The sequence below is a fragment of the Falco punctatus genome (assembly GCF_963210335.1).
Source record: "Falco punctatus genome assembly, chromosome: 2".
Taxonomy (NCBI): domain Eukaryota; kingdom Metazoa; phylum Chordata; class Aves; order Falconiformes; family Falconidae; genus Falco; species Falco punctatus.
Genome location: NC_137581.1, coordinates 82,291,892 through 82,317,362, shown reverse-complemented (window position 1 = coordinate 82,317,362; position 25,471 = coordinate 82,291,892). Strand labels below are relative to the sequence as shown.

Genomic DNA, 25,471 nt, shown 5'->3' with positions numbered 1-25,471 from the left:
TTCTTCACTGATATTTTGTCAACATTGGCAGCAGCACATTCCAACACCTGCAATACTTTGAGTCCCACCTGCAATATATACCAAAAAGCAGAATGTGTTTTCTTAAACTGGCTTTGGGGTGCATGCTGATTTTTGCTGTCTACTGCAGATGGAAATCAAAGTATTACAATACATTATTAAGGAGGTTATTGATTACATGTAGCCCATACAAAACCAGATATGAATACTGAAAAGATGCCTCACAGCCAGTTCTTTCCATGATTCCAAAATTCCAAGAAAGCACAGCAGGTCCCGATGTAACCTTAACCCTAGTGAAACTGTTTTCTGGTAATTAGCTCTATTGTCTAGCACAGAACAGTTAATTTTATACCAGCTAGACACAAACTTGAAGAAAATCAATTATTAATTACACTCTCCTTCAGGAGTACAACACTGGAATTAGACTAAGATCCTAAAAATTTGAGGCCATCAAAGCCTTTTTTATCATCTCCTTCAAATTTAAATCATTTTACATAGTGTATGTCATTAGGACTTCAAGGATAAAGACCATAACTAGTATTCCAGAAACTTTATTTTTTTTTATACTAGATTCTTGTTGGTTTATCTATCTGTTCTGCTTCCTTTCTCCTTTGCTCCAATTCATGTTGGTGTGCAAGAATGAGAACTGACAGTGATTAAGATATAGCCTGTTGATTCCTAACAAGCACAAATCCTTGCAACCAGTAACCACAGCCTGTTCCCTTCCTACGTCCTAAATGAATTCAGCTGCCCTGTGGGAAAGGAGTTCCTACCAACAGATGCTACAAAGACACTTTCTGAACCACTGCTATGCTTCAGAACCCCAAAACTTGAGATTTTAAGTTATTTACGTATTGGATCACCATGAATTTGCTCAACATCTCTCCCAAGTGAGTCACAAGTTTCTGAGAAATTTAATATAAAACAATGCACTTTGGCTCTCAAAATCACTTTCATCAGTTACAAAAAATCCCCCCAAAACCCACAGGTTGAACATTTTGTCAGTAAATCCAACAACAGTGAACAACATCTCTTCCGATGACCAGAGTACTCCTTTTAAACATGAGCTTCCATTTAGAAATAAAAGGTCTTAGGTTCCTTTTCCTTACTTAACAGGGCTTAACTATTAAGAACTTGAAACATGTAATACAGGTCTTAAAGTTACCTTTATTCAACATTTAAAATGGAAGATCTATGTTTCCTAAAAAGGGTTATGTCAGTTTGTTGCACTAAGTTACTATAAATATATATATACTATATATGTATATAATATATATACAGATGAAGTCACATAAAAGGCATAATAAACCCAGATTGTTTCTTTTTTCATTTAAAGGCTATGAATTTGCTTACCTAAGCAGCAGACAACACTATTTTGTACTAATGTGTTTAATACTTCCAAAAAACCTGTATCTGAATTGATGAAAATTGTTGGAAAGAAAGCAAATTGCAATCACATTTTAAAGAGATAGATTTCTTTTTCCTCTTCACTTATCCATGTCACTTATAATATATACTTGTTCTTTAATTATCCCTTTGATTGAAGTGAACCTCTTTCAAAAATTAAGCATTTCCAAGATTAATTAAACCTGAAACCAGTCACTATACCAGCTCATTTGCACATGAAGCTGGAGCTTAAAACAGTGACTGAATCTCTCTGTGACCTACCACATTTGATTAGAGGGCATCCACACTTTAAAAGCCACCACTGGCAATGTTGCGTAGCCACTTTTTGGTTTATTCTCGAAGAAAAATTTAAAATACTGCATTATTATGACTGTGGCACAGAAGAACATTTGAGTTGAAGATTTGGTACTTCTTTAGAAAATTAGCTATCCCAGTACAAGTCACAGAACTGAGATTTTCAAGCAGCAAGATTTCTATCACAAGTATGCTTCAACAGTTCAAATCTTTGAAATCAAGTCTGTGTTTTAACTCAGCTTTAAGATAAAACATACGAAGAACAAAGCACAAGATAGCAGTTCACTGGATATCAGCCCAATATAAATACATACTTTCTAATATTAACCAACAAAAAAAGTAATATACGGAGTACCAAAGCTGTGGTTGTAAGGCAGGAAAAAACCCCAACAACTCATAAGTCTTCCTTTGTCTTCACAACTCATTTTTATAAGACATGATCACTTAAACACCTTTGAAAAGACTGGAACATAGTGCTTACATAGTATTTGAGAACAATATAATTTTTTTTCCTAATTAAGTTGTAAATAATGAAATAAATGGAGAAAGGCTACTGAATGAAGTGGTAGGTTTTGAAACAGGTAATTTAAAAACAGTGAAACTATGATCAAAGATTTGGAAATGGCAGATATTTTTTAAATAACAGCATTTAAAGAATTTAAAAAATATTAGCTAAGGGATGAAACATGATTTATAAGGAATTGTTACCTCTATTTCAATTGCTTAAGCAAGCTTTTATACATAGAACAAAAACTTCAGGGAAAGCACTTATCAAAAAACCTAGAGTAACTTAAACTCTGGTTATTCAACATAGAAATACCTGATGGGGGGTGACAGTGGGGAGACATGGTGGAAAAAGCATAGTCATATCAATGCAGTGCACTATGGGGACTAATTAGACATCCAGAGTGACCTTATCACTCAAGCTTTCCACTGTAGAGATCAGTGCAATGCCAGTCAGAAGCAGTGGTGGCTACTGTGGACCAGAAACCCAGCCATGGTCCTTCTTCCAACCAACTGCCCTCCAAGCACTGCAGTGGACTCCTCATTGCAGTGTTATTAGAACCTGCTTTTTCAGTCATCCTCAAAGCCTTATCAGAAACAGTAAGGAAAGAAATGAAAACTAAAACTGAAAAAAACACCACACAATTCTGTTCAATGATCTGCCAAAAAGTTGGCAGATCTACCCTTGAGAAAAAGAGAGAGCAGACAGGAGGAGATTCCAGCCTTTCCCCCCCCCCTTTTTTTTTTTCCTTAACCATTTCTTTCCTTCCACAGGAAACCACAGAAAAAGTAGCCACTCCAGTGCTTGTGAAAGGGAAACACTCCCAAGAAAACCTTAGGGTACGCTTAGATGTTACACAACATACTGAAAAAATATTTACTTCCAATTTAAGATTTTCTCATATAATTCCGAAACTTGTTTACATGGTTTTGTAATTGAAAAAGCAAAATACTGGCAGAAAGAGTTCTCTCTTGTTATCCTGTCTTTCCTATCTCCAGCCTGCGAGGGGGGTAAGCTATCCTTAACTGATCTGTAACCTCTATCAATGGAAATGGTAAGTTTGTGGCCTGATTTTTCTCCTTATCAAGCAAAAAAGCAAGAATGAATTTATCAGTCATTTTACACTTTAATGTGTGAGATATCTTATCTACTGATTCTCTTAGGCATACACATGCTATAAACAGATGCTGATATGTAAAAATATCTTTAATATATCTGTAGTTTGTAAACAACTCTTATTTTACATTGACTGGCTGGGACATTGAGGGGATGGGAAATGAAGAACATTGAGATAAGATGCTCACTAGATCCTCTATTCCGTTTACCATGAAACAAGAATTTCAGCACCAGTCACAAACAACATTCTTCCCATACAAGCTATTCAGAGGATATTTTTATGTTCACGTATACTACAGCACCCTTCATATTCAGAATTCCATAACTATGCGTTAACACCAACCTTACCCTTTTAAATTCTCCCATTTTATTCGTAGACTCATAGAAGAACTTAGGCTGGAGGGTACCTCTGAGGGGACACACTTAATAAATTTTGTCAGAACACCTACTTGTTGCCATGAAAAATGATACTATTACTTTTTTTTAAAAAAAAGAAAACAGCAGAAACTATCTCACGCTGAAAACAACCACTTAAAAATAATTATTCACCTCAGCATATAGACAAGCAAATTCTGCTTTCAGTAATTATTGCAGCACTTGGTTTTATGGTCTTAAAAGGGTTGGTCTGAAAGCTGTAGCTGTAACAGGTATAGTAATAGTAAGCGTACTTTGTTAAGACCTTGCTGGAACAAGATCAGACACCACTGTTGGGTGGCTTTCCGAGGGGCATGCTTCCACAAGAAGGGCCACATGATACTATAGAAGATTACACTGCATCATTTCAAGTTCATGTTTGGATGATACTGAAGTATGATGACTATTTTAAACAGAAGCAATAGCTTAAGACATACAACAGCTCTTTCAAGAGACTGTCCTCAAATCTTCCTTTAAGTCCTATTGTTCAACTTATTAAAGGTCATTTGCAAGAGAAGGGTCATGACCTCAAGTTCAAGTGACTCCTACATAGCCTTCTCAAAGAGTTCAGGCTCTTGGCTCTATGGATTCCATTTTTAGCTCATTACTTTCTTAATAATCTGTTTCCTGTGATTCACCACTAATATGCTTTTGCTGCAAGACTGGACACTGGACACTGTTTTCACTTTCCTACATCAGTACATAGGTCTAGAATGCTATGCTAGCAGCCTCAGTCTTCAAGAAAGTGACTGATTATGTGTCCCACTTCCAGACAGATAAAAGAAGGAATAAAAAAAATATTTCTCAGGTATGTATGTACTAACCATACGCAGGTAAATTATGAGACAATCTCTTAAGTGAGATATAATTAATAATAGGGCTCTCAGAAAATAGTGATTTTTAATTGTTGGTGAGAAAGAAGAATGAAAATCAGTTTGTTAAGCAGAGATGAAACATCCTGTCCCCTCATCACTAAAGAACTCAAGAAACTGATGACAAATATGACTCTTCTCTCTGGTTCACATTAAGGTAGGTGAGAAGCTACATCTCATGCAAGAAGTGATTTCGGGCAGGTGGAGACTGGTAATCAAAGCACAAAACCTACTTCTTCAACAGGAGAAGAGGGAAAGAAGGAGTGCTTTGTTTGCTGATAAATTCCCAATGGCAATACTGCAACAAAAGCATGCAATCAAAATCCACAAATTTTTATCTTCATACTCTAAGATTCTGTAGCACTTCATAGAAAAGTACAACACACCAGTAGCTAATCAAGAGCATCAGTTCAAAAGTGTTCAGAAAAACAGATGATGTTCTCCTAACAGACTCCTTTAATATCTGACCAAAACTTTTGTCCCTTTCTCTTCTTTGTGAAGACAGACCTAGTGTGCAAGATCAGGAGGCAGTGAAGAAAATCTGGAAAAAAACTGTAAAACTACATTAGGTATGAAATGATTCAACAGTGAGAAGAAAAGCAGTAAGAATGAATAAATGTGTTAAAAAGAGCACTTCAATCACAGGAACAAAAAGGAGTACATTAAAAATAATAGCTTTACCTCCAAAAGAATAAAGGTTGTATAGTATCTTTAGTTTCATCAGCTAGAGACAATGATCATTACTGTTCTCTTTTCCAATTCAGAGCATCTTTTTATCCTATTTAGGTATTAACACAGCCTTGCTCCACATCAGGCTGTGGCTTAACCAGTATTTCTTCAGCAGCAGTACTGGCCAAACCAGCAACCCTTCCAGCTATCGTGTCCTCCTGAAACAGGCTGGGCATGGTTGCGCTGAACCAAATCAAAGAAGAAACAAAACCCACCCAAATATCCCCCACAAACCACTTCTTTTTTTGTGTTACCTTCCATCTGGAGCAGTTGCTTAATCTGACTTAAAGCATGGCTATGCAAAGAACTGTGTCAAGACAGTCAAAACAAGGAACTAATGGCTAGGACACAGCGGGGGCTTAAGCAGCGCTGCTGCTAAAAGTGAATCTAGTCTCAGACCACAATGATTTTTCATATGGTCCTACAGGTAGCTGTAGGACTTGCCCTAATATAGCATATCTGCACTCATGCAATGAAGCAAAGGAACTCATCCAACTGAGGAAGTCTTAGTTAAATCCACATACAGCTGGCTCCACTGTGCATAGTTTGTCTTGCAACTACAAGTGCTTTCAGTAACACAAAGTGTACAGGGCAAGATGAGAAAGAAGAATGGGAATATGTCAGCTATCGCTGTTGCCAAAAATTCCTTCATGAGATCACACCCTCAGGTGAACTTACATGCATTAACCGCTCCCTACATCATCTCTGCCTCCTGCACTGTGGTTCTATTTTAAATTTCCACGTTAACATTATTAAGGTCCACTTCGTATCTATTAGTCCTGCTAACAAAAATGAGCCCACATACTACTTCCTCTTCTCTCCCTCGCTCACAGATTTTGCCAAGCCTAACAAAACGCACTTTTTTATGATGGGGTCTCTGCTCTCTCATTTCAGAATCTCTTCCCTGCGTCTGTTCCAGTTCTAATTTTTTTAACAAAAGCAACCAGAACTGTGAGTAGTACTCCAGATCAGGTCTTAGCAAAAGTTTGCACAATGTTAACAATGCTTTCTTCTCTGCTGGAAATACGGTGTCTGGTACAATCCTGCACCTGCTTTTTCAACACAGACATCACATAGCCACCTAATACAGCTGCATTCTTCTCCTCAGCTGTTTCCAACCAACCAGCCTTAGCTTACCCCAAAGCCTGTTACTAGTCTTTCCATTCTTAAGTCATAGGTCCTGCATTTAGAAGCTCATATGTCCACTACTAAAGTCCTTGGTTTTTGTCCTTTCTGGATGATGTCCAGATCCTCCTCTGCACAAATTATCTTCAAATGTTGCATTAAGAAAAATATGGTTTAACCAGTACAGTTCAATTCACTGCTTTTTCTTCTAATATACCCAACAGACAACTAATCCAAGACCGACTAGTGACAAGCCTTCACTTTTTTTGCTGTTTCCTCTTCGAATGCCATATTTTAATGTCTTCTTTAGCCCAATGTGCAATACTTCACATTTATCATATTGTAACGCTTTTCTTTGTTTTAAAGAAACCAGCAATTCAAACTACACACAGGGGAAGTGAGAGAGAAGCACTAGCAGACATGGCTGATAAAAAGGGTTTTCTTGTTGGTTGGAATACAGTGCCACAAATCCAGCTGCCTCAACACTACCACACTGCAAAAATCAGAAGTTTCTTACATGCTCATGACAATGGAGAAAGGTACGCTTAACTTGCATAGACCACTACAGAAGTAGAGAAGAAACTTAGTATTTTTTATGGGAATAACTTCATTTAAATATTGTTATTATGTCTGTGATAACATACGTCAGTTCCTCAAAATGGAAAATGTATCACCTTTATATTGTAATGTACGTGAAAGGTTCAGAAATTCTTTGAGGGCCTCTCTCTTCCCCATGTTTAACTAACAACAAAACTCCCATTTACTTTACTACCACTACACAATAGTTAAGTTTCAAACTTGAAAGATAGCAATAGTCAAACAAAACAGTGCTATAAAACGCACTCATATACTAGAAATTGGTATCTCCCACAAAACCATACCTGAATCTAAACGGAGTTTATTCTGGTAATCAGTTCAATCAAAATTGCTCCCCGTATAGCTCAATACTTAAATTTTGTTTCAAAAAGAAACCAAAACAAAAATCTCCGTTCAGTCTGGCTGTCACTTAAAATCATAGCCTCAAGGATATTTCTGTGTACATACCAATTCACAAGACCCTTTTGAACCAATAAACAGGTGTTACCGAAGTCAGCAAAAGTTTTTAAGTGGGACAGTTCTCTGGTGCAGCGCTGATCAGTAAAGCTAAATTATCTGAAGAATCTTGATCCAGACAGACAGCTTCCTGTACTTCTTACAGGAGTCTGGCCTCTGAACTGCCACACACCTTGACGTGTTAGGAAAATGAAAGCATCCTGAAAAGAAAGTCTGTCTTGTGTGTCTCAAAAGTATGCAATTAGTATTAAATTTCCTAAGTTGTCATCAAGATCATGTATGAAGTGAAGGAAAACATAAATACTTGAGGTTTTCTTTTAAAGATGCTGGAAGACTTCCAGTATATCAGAAATCTAACTTATGACTCAAATCATCAGCCTTTAGGGTGATTTGTAACATTTTAAAGTATGGAAGGATTATGGGGTTTATTAAGAACGTTCAGCTGAATATTGGGAAAAAACTTTCTGGTTATGATATTTCTAGAAGGTTGTTGAATTCTCTCTCCAAGGGAGAAATAAATGAATTCTGACCTCTTGAAATCTGAAGCTTTCAACAATGTACTGGAATGAAAAATCTGACATAGAGGAAGTAAGAATATTTAGTTTTTTCCATCTTAATCTGTTGGGTTTCTCATCAGTAGTTCCTTGTATTTTTACATATTTAAAGCATATGAGCAACTGTTCAAAGTCAGGGTGTGTTTTTGGTTTGGAGGGGGATGTATATTTTTTTTTAAAGTACAGACTGCATTTCAACAGGCTAGATATGGCCATGAAAAAAAACATTAGTCTATACCACTTGTACTAGTTCAGCCTTTTTCTAAACTTTAAACAAGTTACTTTTTAGTAGTTTATTTTAAAAACGTAATCTCTTTTGCTAACTTCAAAAATTAAAGATGTCTTGGAAGAAGCTAATGCAGTTACTAGAAAAACCTTTAAAACTAAGCAGGGCTATTAACCTTCCTAAGTCTTTGGAAGGTATATTATTATGTAAGTATATTATGAAAATTAACCATTACTGTTTGTAAAAGTAACAAATACCCTAAGTATTTAAGCATGAGATACCAGCTTCCTCTAAAACAATTGTTCATGAATTTTAAATTCAACTCTTCTCTTCATGTGCTGATTTAAAATTAAAAGTCTCTCCTTAGCATGATCTCAGAAAGACTCCGCCATACAAAATATATCATATTAACTACAGGACGATTATTCCTACATGAACTATCATCACCTACAAGAGAATTCCTAATACATATACAGCATAATGTATTGTATGATCATTTCACAATGATCATTTCACAATTTCTTTATTGAAAAAAGCCGCATTATTTTTCTAATTGCTAAACATTTAATAGGACCGTTTAACAACCTGAAACTAGATGTGAAGTCTTTACTTAAAAGCCACATTTTATATTTTTCCTTTTTTTTTTTTTCCCCCAGTCAGCTCTGACAGACAGTTGTACTAAAGTTTATGCCAGTACCAATGTGAAGACAGCACAGGGGTGTTAGCAACCTGCCAGGAGAGAACAAGGTTTTTAGTACTGCTTTTTTAGAAAGACCAACTAAATATTCCTAGAACTATGAAATCAGCAGGAATCTGAGCATTGGCTCCATCTCTGCATGACCACTTAAGGTACACACACTGAAAGGTCCCACACTCCTGCAAGTGATTATTTGGCCTCTGGGGCATTGACAAAAATATGAAGTTGAATTCATGGTCCAATCAGGAACAGCATCTGACATTTCACCAGTTTCCAGCTTTATTTATTTATTTATTTTATTCAAGCACTGAACAGTGAAATGAGGAAGACAAGCAACACTTTAGATCCAAAAGTAAATCTCAGTTTGTTTCCTTACATAGTCTCACAGCGATAAGCAAAAAGTCCAAGTGTTTTTGTAGTTGCATCACTCTAAATTCAAACTGAAAGTGATTTCAACTGCAGTGATAAATGCTGTGGTCCCCGATTTGGGCCACAGACTCAAAGTCATTCCCTAAATTACTGTCTCAAAGCACCAAACCACCTCTGCACTGATGTTCTTAAAGAAAAGAAAAAATAAAAATCCAGTAGCAGCAGTATAAGTCCTAAACAAGAATTAAGAGACTGTTCAGTAAGAAACTTGCTGCTGCCTAATTGGGGCATTCCCAAGCTTAGCTTGCTTGGTTGCCACAAGTAAGCTGCCACTGCTGTCACCAGAAAGGAGCCCAGCAGTAGAAATGCAGCTTTCAGCTTTGTTCTAGGCTACATATACATGAAGGAGTAAGCACATATCCACCAAATTCCCTGTCTTTTTTTAAAGAAAAAGGCAAACCCAGAGAATTTAGCCACTATATTTTGAATGATGGTGTATTTATGGAGCTATGAAGAATCCCAAGTATTCAAACAGTGAAGTTACAAATTTGAACAAAACTAGGATTTAAAACTGCCAATTGCTTTTGGACTAAACGTATGAACATGTGCTATGGAACCCTACCATAGCACCCTCCTACTTTACACTAGAAATTTCATTGTAAATTTAAGTCTAACCATACTTTCAGATGAATTAAGGTTATGCAAAACAGAACCACAAGTTAACTGCTAAGGCAGGCAACATTTAGGAAAAAATGAATGAGGAGAAAAGTGCTGGCAGTTGAGGATAGGGGAGAGAGAAATGTGAAGAAGAAAAAAAATAGTATGATAATTTGATTTCATAATGCTTCTCTAGTCAAAATAAAGAAAGAAAAAAGAGAAACAGAAGTGCTACAGATTGCAGAGAATATATTGAGTATTGCTTAACCACAGAAAGCAACTTTCTGTTGGCAGGGTTTTCAAATAACCATACAACTACTTGCAAGGATGTAAAAATATAAATACCTGACACTAAGTATGGTAAGTGAAACATACAACTGAAAACCAAAACCCAACCAAAACCAACCCCCAAAACTTTAATGAAAGCTTATGAAGGTATTTATTCTCTTCAAACACCCACCCAGCAGTTTTTAAGTCACACTGAGCAGCTGAATTTGGCAACAAGGATTTATTTGGCTTTTAGGAGCACGGGATCCTCTCTGAGGATCAAGGACTGTTAGGAAGTGACAGCTTCTGGCCAAGGAGGTCAAAAAACATTTTGCCCTTTACCTCCTGGTAAAGAAGAGCTTTACACTAGGAATGCCAGGGGAGGGAAATGAGGACTAAAGGAGCAGGGTGATATGGGCAGAAGAGACATTGTAATGACAGATTTCATTAATAAATAAGGAAGCACCTAGAGGCCTACACTGGGACAAGCTCTCATACCTCTTCTGGGAAATCACCACAACTGGATGCTTTTCTGAAGTGCCTGTACAATAACTCATGCCATGTGGGGAATTAAAATGAAGTCAGAAGTCCGTGTGCAGGTGCAGGGCTGCGGTCTCATTTGGTTCACAAAAACAGGGTAGGCTGGCTCACGCAGCTGGAGTTCTGCGCTGGGTGGGTACATGGCTTTAGACAGGACAGGCTGGCACAGTGAGGAGGGGGAGTTGCTTTTTTACATAAGAAAGCAGCGTTATGTATGGCTCTGCCTTGGGACTGATGAGGAGACAGGTGAGACGTTAGGGGTCAGGATTAGCATACAACCAATACGGGAGACATTGTGGTAGGTGTTTGCTACAGACTGCCTAGTCAGGAAAATGCAGAATCATAGAACAGTTTGGGTTAGAAGGGACCTTTAAATGACTATCTAACTCCACCTCCCTGCCAAGGGCAGGGATATCTTCCACTAGACCAGGTTGCTCAGAGCCCCATCCAACATGGCCTTGAAAACCTCTACGGATGGGGTATCCACTTTTCTGGGCATCCTGTTCCAGTGTCTCACCAACTTCATTACAAAGAATTTCTTCCTTTTATCTAATCTGAACATACTCTTCAGTTTAAAACCATTGCCTCTTCTCTTGTCACTGCAAGCCTTGGTAAAATGTCTCTCTCCAGCTTTCTAATAAGCCCCCTTTATAACTGAAAGGCTGCAGTAAAGTCTCCCTGGAGCCCTCTCTTCTCCAGGCTGAACAACCCCACCTCTCTCAGCCTGTCTTCATAGGAGAGGTGCTGCAGCCCTCTGATCACCTTCCTGGCTCTCCTCTGGACTTGCTCGAACAAGTCCACGTGTTTCTTGTACCAGGGACCCCAGAACTGGATGCAGTACTCCAGGTGGGGTCTCACGAGAGCAGAGCAGAGAGGGAGAAGCCCCTCTCTGGACCTGCTGGCCATGCTTCTTTTGATGGAGCCCAGGATATGGTTGGATTTCTGCGCTGCAAACACACATTGCCGGGTCATGTTGAGCTTCTCATCAAGCAACACCCCAGTCTTTCTCCTCAGGGCTGCTCTCAAACCCTTCTCCACCCAGCCTGTATTCGTGCCTGAGATTGGCCTAACCCACGTGCAGGACCTTGCACTTGGCCTTGTTGAACTTCATGAGATTTGCACAGGCCTACACCTCAAGCCTGTCAAGGTCTTTCTGGATGGCATCCTGTCCTTCTAGCAAATCAGCTGTACCACTCAGCTTGGTGTTGTCCGCAAACTTGCCAAGGGTACATTCAATCCCACCATCTATGTCACTGATGAAGATATTAACTACTACTGGTCCCAGTATGGACCACTGAGGGACACCACCTGTTACTGGTTTCCACTTAGACACTGAGCCATCAGCTATAACTCTCTGGACACAGCCATCCAGCCAATTCCTCATCCACCCAACAGTCCGTCAGTTAAAACCATCCCTCTCCGATTTAGAGGCAAGAATGTTGTGGGGGACTGCATCAAAGGCCTTACATAAGTCTAGGTAAATGCCAACTGTAGCTCTTCCCTTGGAGTGACTGCATCAGTGGACATCACAGAAGGCCACTAGATTGATTAGTCGGGCAGAACCTGGCCTTGGTAAAGCCACGTTGGCTGTCTCTAATCACCTCCTTGCCTTCCATACATTTTGCCGTTTTGCCATGTCCTCTAGGAAGTTCTATTCCATGACGCACATGAGGTCTTTTTCAATGAACTGGAAGAAGCCTCATGTTTACAGGCCCTGGTCCTCATGGTGGACTTCAAACACACCAACATCTGCTGGAAGGACAAAGCAACAGGGTGCATGCAACCCAGGATGCTTCTGGAGTACATCGATGATAACTTCCTGACACACATGGTTGAGGAACCAAAGAGGGAACATGGCCTGTTGAAACCTCACACTTACAAACAAGGAAGAACTCAAAGATCAGGAGCAGCTTTTGCTGCAGGACCATGAGATGGTGGAATTGAGGATCCTAAAAGGAAGGAGCAAGGCAAAAAATGGTATCACAATCCTAGACTTTAGCACAGAAATGGGAGCAGGAGAGACACTTTTTGCAGCTTACTAACACACATAGCTAGGCATAAAAATCAAAGAATAATGGCAAATACAGAGTAACAAAAGAAAAACCCGATGTCAGAAAGTAGCTTTGACATCTTGCAATGTCAGAATTAAAAGGGAATTTTAGTCGGACTGTTTTGTATTCAGTCGTTATAGATACAAAATCTGCTTGTTCAAATGACTGTCAGAATAAGAGACTTGCTTGTAAATCAGCTGTAGTTTCCAACTGACTTTAGGGTTTTTCATCCACAGATAAACTCTTAAATTATGGCTTCATTAGAACCTCAGCAATACTCCTGTGGACAGCAATTTTATTGGTTGATACAGTACTAAACAAAGTTTCACATTAAAATGAACATGTGGCAACATATTCAGAGCAGTGATTTCTGCATACCATGAGGAATTCCTTCACCCGATTCCCTGGTAAAACTACTATAATATTCAAAAATAATTTGAAATAACAGCAATTTCAAGGAAATTTCCAAGCTGGATCGAGTCTTTCCCTGGAGTTTCAGCTGAGCTAGGTGAATGAGTATATTATTAATAATATAAATTGGCATAGATACACATGATGCATACACACACACACACATAAACCTCCCCCCATATATGTACTCATACACAGAGTTAAAATGCAGTATGCCAAAGCAATTCTAATGTATGTTCAAGTCAAATCTTTTGCAAACACTTTTGAAATCTAGTTTTCTTCTCTGAAAATTAAATGCATCTGAGATTGCATCATTAAAGAGCTCAGATAATTCTTTTATAATTAATTCTACTGCAGTTCTTATTGTGCAAAGCCCATGTATGCAAGCTAACTCATGGTAGTAGCAGAAAGTTACCAGATAAAGTTATTTCATTCTGGAAAAAAGCCTGATAAAAGCATCAATACAAGTTTTAAGTTCTCAGTTCCACACCTCTTGCATAAAATGCCGATGTCTGAGGTATAAATTTTCAGTACCTTTAAGTTACGTACTTTAATCATTGTAGCACATGAGCACAAAACCAACTTCTGTAGCAGGTCAACGAGGCAAACCCCCAATAATTTAAGAGCCGATATTAGATTTAATAGTGTTTAGAAGCATTTATCAACAATGTAGTTGCTGATCAGACAAAAATTCAATCCATCCTGTAGAAGTTATAGCTGAGCCACATTCATCAGTCACAGATCTTAGTTTGCTGAAAGACAGAAAAGTGCTTATATCTATGAAGCACCTCAAGATTTAGCTTCACAGAAGAGCAAAAAATAATTCAGCAGGATTGACTTTGATACCTCGTCAGCTTTTCAACTGATAAAACCTCTTTCATTAGCTGTCCTATGTTCTTTACTCTTTTCACCCATTAGCTAAAATCAGCGCACTAGTACAAATAGTAAAACAAGGACAGAAATTTTCTTGTTTCTTCAGGAAAGTTAGAAAAAATTAAATCCCAAGAAAACTGTAAACTCAGTGCATTACTGAAATCTACCATTCCTCCTGGAAATTACTGCTGTGTAAACCTCAAGAATCACTGCCTTTAGTACATGCAAAACTCCACTTCTACAAATTGAAAGCTAAACAGCAAGACCAGGAGCCAATTCCAGTTTTGCGAAGTCTATATTCATGATTTATTACAAAGACTTTCTTTGCTGTATTTTAGGCAAGCACAGATTCGGATTTTGGTTAGAATGCAATTATGTTGCACCTCCTCTGTTTCCTTATCCATCTTTCCCATCTATTGAAAATGGTTTAGCTTCAGATCATAATCTTACACAAGACAATTCTACACAAATATTTTAATCAATATTTTTATGTTGTGCATCAGATCTTTATCTAGGAACATCAGGCACTGAATTTAAAAATTTCACCTCTCAAGCCTGTCAAGGTCTTGCTGCATGGCATCCCTTCCCTCAAGCGTGTCGACCGCACCATCCAGCTTGGGGTCATTAGCAAACCTCCTGAGGGTGTACTCAATCCCACTGTCCATGTTACTGACAAAGATGTTAAATAGCGCCAGTCCCAAATACTGACCCCCGAGGAATGCCCTGCGGCACTGGTCTCCACTTGGACATCGAGCCATTGACTGCAGTTCTTTGAGGTGTTTATAATGAAATGCTGGGCATACTGATTTTCTGTCTATACAGCAGGTTTGACTGTGGTGACCACAGTCCCAACCCATACATATTGCAACAGGACAAGGACACCTCCTTAAGGCAGGAACAAGTTGAGGGATTCAAACTGGCTGTGAAAGTCAGATTCTCTAGCACGGAACTATTCTCCTTGACAAACTGTCTCTTCTATACTTGTAGTCACAGCTCTGCCAGGCAACGAGTGTTAAAAAAACCCAAAAACTCCTCGAGTTGCAAATCCTCACAGTTCAAACAATGGTCAACAAGTTCAATCAAGATTAACATCTTCAGGATAACCAGCTCCTCTCTGGAGGACGTCAATGAGCTCTGTGTTACTTCTGGTGCTTTAAGACACAAGTACAGAACTAGAATACCTGTACAAAATTTGTTTTCACACATAAGAGATTTTTTTAAAAAGAGTTTTTGAAATGTAAGTTCCAGGTTCTGCATGTATCTGCAGCTTTTATCACTACCTTGGCTCTGTAACCATCTCTCTTCTGCTGCTGACAAGTGGCTTTTAAAAACACTGTTCAGAATTTTAGCAAAAATAGCTCAAATAGTAATAAAACAATTAACAAAAGCCAAAGCATATTTAGCCAATTAGCTATCCAGAAATTACAGCAAAAAGGTTATTCCTGGATATATAATTAGCAAAGCTGAAAATGTAATGTTTGTGCATACATGACTTGGTACTATGGTATTTATCAGTACTAAAAAATACACTCTACAATCCATTATTTAACAATGTGTTGAGTTCAGACTGCTTCTTTGCACCTAAAAGACAGGTAAGTGCTTTCATTTCATTTGAAAGCATATTTCCTGGCCTCAATGCATCAAATAACAAACAGAACAGAAACTTACTAAACAAAACATGTAAACAATTTAAATACATGCCTCACTGTAATTTAAATGTAACTTAGGTACCATATTGGGTCCAAAACAAATAGCACCAAGTAAAAAACACTATTATTTGACATGAATTTGCACCACAAGCAGACAGCTTTCCATGCTAGACAAGTGTGCACCTCATTTATACACTAGCAGATTATTTTGGCCAGACTTCAATGACTCTTTCCTGCGCTCTACTGTACCTCTGGAACTTTTTCAAGAGCAGAAAAGTTGGGGAGACACCAAAAGTGACTCCAACTGCCATCTGGACTAGGTCTTGATGATTGCTTTGAGATGAACCATTATACAGGTAGTCGTCAATGAGAAAATTGTCCTTCCAGGCATGCACTTCTGCCAGGTTCTTTGTATTAGCATTGGCAGTTCTGTGGCCCCAGGAGTCAGACAGGTAAAAAATTTACCTAGTGAAAAACAACCCAAAGAACTGGGCTTAGATGAATCCCTTTTCAGTTCTCTTCTGCTCACTGGAAGGATCACCTCTTTCAGAAACATGTTACCTCAATCAGCTTGAAACAAATAAATGAAAGCATAACTCAAGTGCTTGTCAATGTTAAAGGACAAAAGATTGTTAGCAGAACCACACAGGTCTTAAAAACATTTGAAGAATCTTATTTACAAAATAGGTTTGGCTTCTCTTCTATACTGATACTCTTCTGTTTTACACAAATTAAAATTACAGCCTCTGCTATCACCAAGATTACTCCAGCCAGAAACTTAATTATGAAACTAAAGTAAGATCTCACTCTATAAAAGCAAAATTGACATTCCATGACTTCTTTTCTGTCAAAAGCTAGATGACTTTTGCTTGAAGTTTAGACACAAAGAATTAACTTATCATTCAAAATTATTTTTAAAATAGTTGAGAACCCCACAATACAAAACGTGAAACAAAACCTTTTTGCTGTTCGTACAAATAGCTATTAAATAGTAATGAACTCTTAATATGCTTTAGTATTCAGATGATCATAAAAAAAGCTCTCCAAGACATGTATTTCATTCTCAGTAAGATCACCCACACTGCACTTAAAAAGCTTCTTTTAAAGCAGAAGAAACTATTTAAAACAAACCAGCGTTATTTTCCACAAATTTCAGACCACCTGCATTTTCTGCATTTGTTTCCACATTTGCTTTTTAACTGTAAAATATTTCTCACAGGTCGGAAGGGACATCTGGAGGTCATCCAGTCCAAGTGCCTCAAGCAGGGCCACCTAGAGCCAGTTGCCCAGGATCACATCCAGCTACCTTCAACGAAGGAGACTCCACAGCCTCTCTGGGCAACCTGTGCCAGGGCTTGGTCACCCTCACAGGGGAAGAAAAAAAAAAAAAAAAAAAAAGTGTTTCCTCATGTTCAGATGGAGCCTCCTGGGTTTTGGTTTGTGGCCACTGCTGCTGGTGCTTTCACTGGCCACCACTGGAAAGAGACTGGCTCCACCCTCTTCCCACCCTTCCTTCAGGTATTTGTACACATCCATGAGATTCCTCCTGAGTCTTCCCTTCACTGGGCTAAACAGTCCCAGCCCTCTTGATGCTCCAGTCCCTTCATCATCTTAGTGGCAGCCCTTTGCTGGACCCTCTCCACTACATCCACGTCTCTATTGTACCGGGGAGCCCAGAACTGGACCCAGCACTTCAAGTGTGGCCTCACCAGGGCTGAGTAGAGTAGAAGGATCACCTCCCTCAACCTTCTGGTAACGCTGCTCCTAAGGCAGCCCAGGGTACCGTTTAGCCTTTCTTTGTGGCAAGGGCACATTGCTGCCTCGTGTTCAACTTGGTGTCCCACCAGGACCACCACAGGGCCTTTTCTGCAAAAATGCTGTCCACCCACATGGCCCCCACCAGGTACTGGTACAAGGGGTTGCTCCTCACCACCTGCAGGACTTTGCACGCTTCCCCTTGTTGAACTGCATGAGGTTCCTGTCAGCCCGTGGCCCCAGCCTGATGAGGTCCCTGTGGATGGCAGCACGACCCTCTGGTGCATCAGCTGCTCTTCCCAGGTCGGTGTCATCTGCCAACTTGCTGAGGGTACACTCTGCCCCATGGCCCAGACCATTAATGAAGATGCTGAAGAGGACCGGACCCAGTACTGACCCCTGTGGTACACCAAGAGCTTCTGGCCTCCAACTAGACTCTGTGCCACTGATGAGTGCCCTCTTCAGTCCACCTCACTGTCTGCTCAACAAGCTCACGCTCCTTCAGCTTCTCTATGAGGATCTTATGGGAGACAGTGTCAAAGGCCTTCCTGAAGTCTAGACAGAGAATATCCACTGGTTTCCATCATCTACCAGGCCAGTTGTTTCATCCTGCAAGTTTCTCAAGTTGGTCAACCATGACCTCCTCTTGGTGAATCCACAATGACTACTCATGTAGCATCCTTATTTAATTCAGATCAACTTCCAATCATTGACATAATCCATCACATTATCTTCTCAAAACATGAATGCAAACTGACAAAAGAGAGCAACACTACAATATTTATACTATTCAATGCACTGTACGTTAAAAACCACAGTGTTTTATTCTGCTATTACAGGACAACCCAACTACACACTAACTCGTCTCTTCACATCTCTGTTGATGTCACACATAATCAGACTTGTGTTCAGTCTTGACACACATCACACCCAACATCTGGAATATCACAAATAAAAACCTGTTTGGCAAAAGCTGTCTTTCAGCTTGGCACAATTCAGTTGCATGCACACAAAAAAGTGCACAAAGCAGTGTCCCTGGAGAAATCAGAGTAAGCTACCATTTCCATCCATTCTTCTGTTTGTTAACCGCCCCCTCCCCCCCCCCCACACACACCCCCAGTAAAAGTTACCACACGTCTGTCAAGATAAAATTTCAAGGTAAGCTAAACAAAATTCTGTAGTCTCATTTCAACACCTAGCCTGGCTAGCATAGAAAGGTACGCTGAGCTATGTGAAATCCGTAAGCCCAGGAAAAGGAGAGTCAGTTTGAAAACAATTCCTTAAAACTATAAAAGTAAACAAGAGTAGTTTCAAAGGTTTTTACGTAAGAGATGACAAATTTATGCATTCTCAGACAGCACTTTAATCCCCAGTTGGGTGTGATAAATGCATCTCAGGTGGTTCCTGATAAACCAAAAGCACAAAACACTGCAGCTGAGCCAATGGCTACCACTAGACCCATCTGTAATCCACCAGCAATATCCCTGACTTTGTGACAAACTGTCCTTTGTCAGTATTTCCCAGGCCAAATAAATCTGTCTTAACTGTCAGATGTGGCCTTCAGCACACCAGTTGGCTATCCTGGTTTACTGCGGCTTAAAAAGTGTCAGTTTGCTGCCCCACATTTCTCCACGCTACATTTCAGGAGTTAGAAAAAGCTAATCCACAGAGCAGCACAGGCTTTCAGCCTGCCCACTGCCACTCAGAGGACCCGGAGCACAGCTGCACTGCCCTTTAGCAAGCCTGTTCTATGCTGAATGCCACCTGCAAGGCAAACACCTCACACACACAACCCCCACACCCACCAGTTTCACTTCAATAAGAAATCACACTCCAGTAATGCAAGACAGTGCACAGGTTTGTCTTTAAGTGAAGGGCAAAGTCTATATGAATAGAACATTAATAATGAAACCTTCACCTTTCTTTATATGATTTCAGATATGACCAAAATGTGATGAGATCAGTCCAAGCTAACCAAGTCAAACTGACATGCTTTCCTTCCTTGCAAAGCAGAGCTACAGCAAAGGTAATACTGGAAGAAGTTGGTTATCTCTGCCCCCTCCCACTCCCTTCAGAGTAGCAAAATCTCCCTATCTTTCAATGGTAATAGTTGGATACCTAAAGCAATTCAACCACTATCCAAACCAACACCCCTCATACTTTATTACTACTGCAATCACCTGCTCCAAAATGTTTCAGCAAATCCATTTGTATCAAAACTTCGGTACCGTATACATCCAAAAAGAAAGACAACCTAGGAGATAGAACCACTGGTCAAATTCACCAGGATGGCTAAAGATTAACATAGAATCATTTAGGTTGGAAAAGACCTTTAAGATCATCAAGTCCAATGATTAACCCAGCACTGCCAAGTCCACCACTAAACCATATCCCTAAGCACCACATCTACACCTCTTTTAAATCCTTCCAGAGATGGTGACTCAATCCCTTCCCTGGGCAGCCTCTTCCAGGGCTTGACAACCCTTCCAGTGAAGAAATTTTACCTAATATCCCAGCTAAACCTCCCCTGGCACAACTTGAGGCCATTTCCTCTTGTCCTATCGCTTGTTACCTGGAGAAGAGATTGACATACACCTTGCTACAACCTCCTTTCAGGTAGCTGTAGAGAGAGAGGTGTCCTGTGAGCCTCCTTTTTTCCAGGCTAAACAACCCCAGTTCCTGCAGCTGCTCTTCACAAGACTAGACCCTTCACCAGCTTCATTGCCCTTCTCTGGACACGCTCCAGCACCTCAATGTCTTTCTCGTAGTGAGGGGCCCAAAACTGAACACAGTATTCAAGGTGCGGCCTCACCAGTGCCCAGTACAAGGGGACAATCACTCCCTTAGTCCTGCTGGACACACTGTTTCTGGTACAAGCCAGGATGCTGTTGGTCTTCTTGGCCACCTGGGCACACTGCTGACTCATGTTCAGCTGGCTGTTGACCAACACCCCCAGGCCCTTTCCCACCAGGCAGCTTTCCAGCCACTCTTCCCCAGCCTGTAGCGCTGTGTGGGGTTGTTGTGACCCAAGTGCAGGACCCAGCACTGAGCCTTGTTGAACCTCACAGAACTGGCCTTGGCCCATTGGTCCAGCCTGTCCAGATCCCTCTTGTAAAGCCTTCCTGCCTTCAGACAGATCAACATTCCTTCCCAACTTGGTGTCATCTGCAACCATTCTGCAACACCTCTCACAACACCTCTCCTGTCAAAGAAAATTTCAAATTATGTACCAGAGCACAGGTCTACATTAACAAGAGGTGCAGTGCAATAGGAATACATTGCTAGAGTGAAAGAGTATTGCGAATACAAACATTCACACTGAAAGTGTTTTCCGAGGTTTTGCTCTGAACGAGCTCTGGTCTCATCCCATGGACTGAACACCCATTAGTAGTTGGAGATATGCTCACCTTCAGAGCACATTATTCAGTTCAGTTCAATTCAAAAAGAATTCAATTCACACACTCTGAGATCACTCTACCATATGAAATGCAGTAAAGCATATTAAGGTTGGATGACCAAGAGACTTAATTCAAAAGAGCATTCATGACCTGAAATAAAATGCCAATGGAGACACACCCATATGCCAGGTCCACTGATCTAAAAAATATTTTTCTGTTACAAAGAAATCTAAAACTCACATTGGAAATATGGAAAAATATTTGACATATTTTAAACAAAACCTACACTGCAAACGGAAAGGGATTTACAGTGTTGTATCTTTCTTGCATGTTTGTACTTGGGGAAATTGTATGACAATTTTCACATACTAGATTTGTAAATTCTGAAGAGTTTAAAAATGTTTTGGCAAAGTCCAGATAAGTAATACGGCTTACACAGTTCTGATAAAGCTCCATGTTAAAAGTTACCCTTTTCTCTCAAACACCATTAAGAGTTAAACTATGATATATTTTGATGTGACTTGGAAACAAAGATATATTGTGAGGCACACATCTGGACACACCCCCCTCCCCCCAAAATCAAATGTAAAATTTTAACAAATAATAAACATCTAATTGTTCCCCTTTGAAGAATTAATATAAGAAGTGACTAGAGTGCTCTATCTCAATTTGTTTACCTTGCCTAATTAATCTCTTGATTTTCCCTTTTTTCCCCCGAATTCACATGAGGAACACTAAATTAACATTTAAGCGCTTTTGCGGCAATCTTCTAAAGATACTCTATCAAGAGATGCATCAAGTAATCTATGGACAGAAATGCCAGTACACTATTTTTTACATCTCCACTGTTATTAGACTGCAAGAGAACATATCTGGTTTTCTGTGCTTCAACTTTTGTACATGTACTTAATTTTTACTATTTCATGCTTTAAAAAAAAAAAATCCAATTAGCTCTCCACCTCCTCCCCCTGCCCATACTGTACTTGCTATAGATAATCTGCTATACAGTCTGAAACCCTACATTTGTAATTACAAGCAATAATTAAAGTTTATTTCAGTTAATAATTTTGTACATTCAAATATAAGACGTTTGAAGTTGGCCTTTGAACTCCTGAACAGCCAAATAAGAGACAACCAAAGACCCATTCCTGGACTCTATCTCAGGCAACACCACCTGGCTCACACCTGCATTGTTCACAGCCAGCCAGCTCTACAGAAGTTTTTTTCTGGAGAGAGGCAGTAGGAGCAATCAAAACCTAATCCATGGAGAAAGTTAACAACTATACAATTTAAACATCTGGATTTCCTATTTGAACTTATTTCCTGGCTATTTTTTAAGGATCACAGGTATATGCCCTAAAGCATAATAGATACAGTTGGACCATCCAGAGGGCATGATGCATGCAAGTTGTATGAAATCTATGTACATTCACTGTGTTAGTGTTAAAAACCCAGATAAATCAATATCTTTTTTTTTTTTTTTTACTGGCTCACATTCTCACTGTTAGTTATTAATGGTACTATGTTGGTAACTGTCATGATTTAACCTGGCAGGTAGCTAAACACCACACATCTGTTCACTCACTCCCACCACCACCACCAGTGGGATAGGGGAGAGAACTGGGAAATGAAAGTAAAATTCGTGAGTTGAGTTAAAGACAGTTTAATAGGACAGAAATGGAAAGGTGGGTGGTGTGTGAATAGAATTAGAATATACAAAAGAAGTGATGCACAATGCAATTGCTCACCACCTGCTGATTGATGCCTAGCCAGTTCCTGAGCAGCAGGCCCCTGACAGCTTTCCCCCTACTTTATATATTCAGCACGACATTATACGGTATGGCATATCCCTTTGGCTAGTTTGGGTCAGCTGTCTTAGCTGTGTCTCCTCTCAGCTTCCTATGCCCCACAGCCTACTCACTGGTGGGTGGGGTCGGGTGAGAAGCTGAAAAAATCTTTTGAGTTAGTGTAAACACTGCCTAGCAACAACTAAAATGTCAGTGTGTTATCAACATTATTCCCATCCTAAATCCAAAGCACAGCACAATACCAGCTACTATGGAGAAAATTAACTCTATCCCAGCCAAAACAAGCACAGTAACCAACACAGAAACGTTTCCAAAATACGACACTTCAAAAATATAGTGGCATTTGTTCAGCTGTACACTACAGAAGTTTGTAGAAGTTTTGATCTCAGACATTACTGCTCAAGTTTCCAAGGCCACATCAGGATCTGCAAGAATCTTCCATCAGCAGAGGACATGCCTCAGATACGATGTAATTTAAATACATTGTGCAAAACCAATGAAATCAGCACACAACTCATTCTGTGCCTCAGTTTGAAAGGTCAGACTTGAAAGCAAACAGCAAGCTTACTGTAACCAGAGCTCAGAACAAAACCAAGGTATTGTACTGAATGCTTGATCAGCTTTGAACTGCATAGGTATGTACAGATACTACTAGTAATACAGCAGTGTTAGAATGTTGGAAAGTTAAAACACAGTTCTGTTTTGTTAATAAAAATGACTAAACCAAGTTTTCTAGATACAATGTTTCTTAACTTATTTGTAAGCACAAGTACCAGCAGGGCCCACTTTTGAGTAAAAACAAGGCAACTAATGGGAAGAATTTTTGATAGTGAAAATATCAGCCCTAAGTTATCTGCAAATAACCTTGAGATACATTATATTTAGTTCTATGTATTTAGAAAAGACAATACAGAATTCTATTTGAACAAGGGGAAAGTCAATTTACCCGAAGTATTTTAACTGCAGGAGTAAAGTAAACCATAATCCAGAAATGGTGAAATCTACTAAATGCCTGTATATCTGAATTATAGTTTTACTATTTATCTGAATGATAGCCTTACAGTTTACCAATATTAAAGAAATTAAGCAAATACTTCTAGCAATAGTGTAAAATGCTTAGACCATAACAGTTATAAAAGAACAGTGTTTGTAGAAAGAAGTTATGCAAGCTCTACTCATGCAAGTTTAAGAAAGCATTCAGACAATTCTTCCTCTAATGAGTTTGGACAGTAGAGTTTAATGTAACTGTAATCCTGTAACAACAGGCATTTTACTGGTTGAGTTCGAATTTTCATAGAATATTTTAGCATGAACAAGCAGTTATTCTAACAATGTTAAATTCCCAAAACACACACAAAGTGTTAAGGCCAAAACACTTGTTCCAGGTTAGTGAAAATTCTAGGCAACCAATAGTTTTGTCTCAGAAACAGACTTAAGTAGCTCTCATTAACTCCCAAAATTTCACAGACAGGAATGATTACATCAGATGACACAAAGTGGGGCACTCTCTCCTCTGGTCCAGTTTTGACCATCTGTCAGTGACATGGACATGCTAGAAAAGCTACAGGAGTTTAGATAACCGTAGCCTGCGTATCTAACACAGAAAATAAGATGCTACTCCTAACAGCCATGACAAAATAAAGCCCCTTGCAGAGCAAAGTAGTTTAATTTGAGACACGTTTAAAACTAAATATATAGAACTAAGTACTGCACATATTCCTTATGGTTACCATATTAATTTAATGTTATTTCATTACTTGAACGACTGCAGAACTTCTGTCACACTGAACATGGCTCTTCACCACAAAATGTGTATTAGTTTGGCAGGGACTGTATGTTGTGTGTGTTTGTGGAGTTTTGTTTTGTTGTGGGGTTTGGTTGGTTGGTTGGTTGGGTTGTTTTTAAACATTTAGGTCAGTTTGTGCACAGGAGTACTATAAAAAGCACTACTAACCATGCTTTTAAATAAGCATTTCAGTATTACTTTAAGCTTTTTTTTAGCTGTTGGAGAAGATGTATGAAGATCAGTTCATAATAACATACAGTGGTAGTACAGCAATTTTTACAGCATGCAATAGTTATCTGGAAAATGCACAGGAATTCCACAGGCATTTTAATGATTGTTAGTTGTTTGATACATTTTCACATCTACTTTTATGTAGTATCTCAAATTATTCTTTGGTTTTGAACAGAAAGACTAACAGATCCGTAAGGAATATAAGTAAAGCAGTTACAAGTAGAACTATAAAGAAGAAAAAGTCACAGTTAAGAAAGTTGGCATTGTGTCTAACTTACACCATTGTGCTTGCAATCAAGAACAGCAGCACTGTTGTTTTGTATTAAAGAATCACTGCCCACTGGTAGCTGAATTGGAAACTACTTCATTTCTGTTTTCACTTAATTGAAAACGATCTGGTCATTCATAAGTAGCATCTGCTCAGGCCACAACCTTGGGTTTAGAGAACCTTAAACAAAAGAAATGAAACCACTAAAATTACTGTTCAAGCTCTGTGCTATAAAGCATTATTGCATGCAGGATAAAGTCACTTAAACAGTGCCCATAAAAATAAGTTACACCATTTCTAAAACAATAGAACCTGATTGATTTTAATACTGGTTTGCCTCTGCTAGTGATACTCCTGTCATTAATATCTCCTGCATGTATATTTCGTACACAGATCAC

The 25,471-nt window shown here is 39.2% G+C and overlaps 1 protein-coding gene and 1 long non-coding RNA gene across 15 annotated transcripts in view; one reads left to right on the top strand and one right to left on the bottom strand.

Annotated features, from left to right (window-relative positions):
• Positions 1 to 25,471, bottom strand: part of CASK (calcium/calmodulin dependent serine protein kinase) — a 227,935-nt gene that overhangs the window by 172,827 nt on the left and 29,637 nt on the right. The window lies entirely within an intron of this gene.
• Positions 9,256 to 25,471, top strand: part of LOC308058482 — a 101,171-nt gene continuing 84,955 nt past the window's right edge. For all 3 annotated transcript variants that reach the window (XR_013925840.1, XR_013925841.1, XR_013925842.1), the window contains exon 1: positions 9,256 to 25,471. This exon is cut by the window's right edge and continues 26,649 nt beyond it. This is a non-coding gene — a long non-coding RNA (uncharacterized lncRNA).